This window comes from Lathyrus oleraceus, chromosome 3 (assembly GCF_024323335.1).
Source record: "Lathyrus oleraceus cultivar Zhongwan6 chromosome 3, CAAS_Psat_ZW6_1.0, whole genome shotgun sequence".
NCBI classification, from domain to species: domain Eukaryota; kingdom Viridiplantae; phylum Streptophyta; class Magnoliopsida; order Fabales; family Fabaceae; genus Lathyrus; species Lathyrus oleraceus.
The window spans coordinates 50,366,419-50,368,570 of NC_066581.1; positions in this window are offsets into that span (position 1 = coordinate 50,366,419).

Here is a 2,152-nt window from a genome sequence, read left to right on the forward strand (position 1 = left end):
CCCATTGCTCTAAGTGTATAACGCCCACTGGTAGGAATATGGAGGAGGTTGGAAGAGTTTATCTAACTAGAAAACCATCCATAAGATTCTTTGAGCGAATGTGAAAACCTCTATATTCATAGGCGCCAACTATAACATTGAAATACCAATAAATGCCCAAGGAATAGGATGTTGAGCCTAAATTGAATTGAGGGCAGTCCATAACATTCTCATATGCACATGGTTAGTAGAAGAATATATAACAGATAAGCCTAAAATCTTGTTATCTAAGACAATAGAGAAATATACTTGTGTGGAACCTTGTTTTTCAAGTGATATGCTTTTAACAAGAATAATAACTTTTGTTGAACTTTTGATGATGACAACTAATTCATGATGACTCTGATGCATTCTAACAAGTCAAACATAAGTTATTAAGCATATAACGATGAAACCCTAAGTATTAAGGTTTGGTGGACTTGACTAACTGATAATGGCAACCAAATGGAATATAAGTTCAAGCCTCGTCTTATACAAACTCAATCAAGTGTCTACAAAAGAAAGCATCTGACGAATTCTTGAAGATCAAGGAAGCCCTACCTTAGTCCGAGTGGATGTTTTCTAAAGAAAAAGGGCATTCTGGTAAAAGTGTATGGCTAAAACACCACACTAAAACTTATTTTTCAAACTAATTTTTATCAAGAAAATATCTTAAAATTGTGGCAGATGAAGTGAGAGCAGTTATAATTGTTATGGCCAAGGTTTTGCCTTTTCCAAACGATTGAGGCACTTATCTAATCGATTATATCAGCTCAAAATCAATATCTAAGCAATCACGACAACATCTTAATGATTTAAAATGACTAGATATATCTTATTTTCTATTCTGAATTGGTAATCAATTACCTTTGTAGTTTTTAATCGATTAGCATTAAGTGATAATCGATTAGATTGTCGTAAAAGGAATTAAAATCAATTTCCTTTTTGAGCTAACATCTAGCCTATAAATAGAGGTCTCTTCCCTCATTTCAAACCATCCAGAATCGTGTTTTGAAATCTCTCTCTCTCTCTCTCTCTCTCTCTCTCTCTCTCTCTCTCTCTCTCTCTCTCTCTCTCTCTCTCTCTCTCTCTCTCTCTCTCTCTCTCTCTCTCTCTCTCTCTCTCTAAATTTCTCTTTTACTTTCTCTCACTAATATTTTTAGCCAAAGTGCTTCTGTGAGAAAGTTCTTTTATGAGTAGGGATAAACTATAACTTTGGAAGGGTAGAATTGTATAATTCACCAAAGGAATATTTTGTATACACCTTTGTTGAATATTATCTATTTAGGGTTTGTTTGGGTTATAAGCTAAACTTGTGTGATCAAACCCTTCTTTAGGGTCAAGCTCGGCCTTGATTAAAAGCTTAATAGGTTCGAGATTAGCCTGTGGTAAAATGTCATTGGTTCTTGGTTAGCCCATGGTAAAACCAAGGTTAGGTTAAAGTTTATCATGTGGTAAAATCTTGGATAAGGTTCAAGATTAGCCCAATATTAAAATATCTCAGGTTATTTATTAGCCCATGTAAAACTAAGGTTTAAGGTTCGTTAGCTCAGGCCATGATAAAAGCTTACAAAGATTGTTTAGAATCTTGAAGACTAACCGCTCTAAACTTCTTCTGGAAAGAAGACTAACCGTTTTGATCTACCATTTGTGAAAAGAGGACTAATCGCCTCAATCCACCGTTTAAAAGAGAAGACTCAAACTGCCAAATTCCAAGTCTTGTTCTTTTGGTTGAAAGTCAATCATTTTCCTTGTATAAGGAGGTTCATGAGTATTACCTACTAAAAGCTTTCAAAGTTTATTGGATACTCTCAAGATCAATTCTTGGGGAGAAGAGTAGGTCATTTTCTTTTTTGACTGAATCTTTATAATTCTCAGTGTTCTTTTTTTCCCCTTAATTCTTTATTTTCTGCAATATATATTATGTAATTTATTTTTCATTGCTTAACATTTAAGTGTTCTTCAAAATGTTTAAAAACTTTGATTACATTTCAAAAAAAATTCAAAACTAAGTTTTTCAGAACCATACATTTCACCTTCCCCCCCCCCCCCCTTTGTGTTTGAAGTCACATGTCCAACAACATGTTGGTCATTAGAGGAAATAATTTTTTTTCAAAACTAAGTTTTTCGGAAC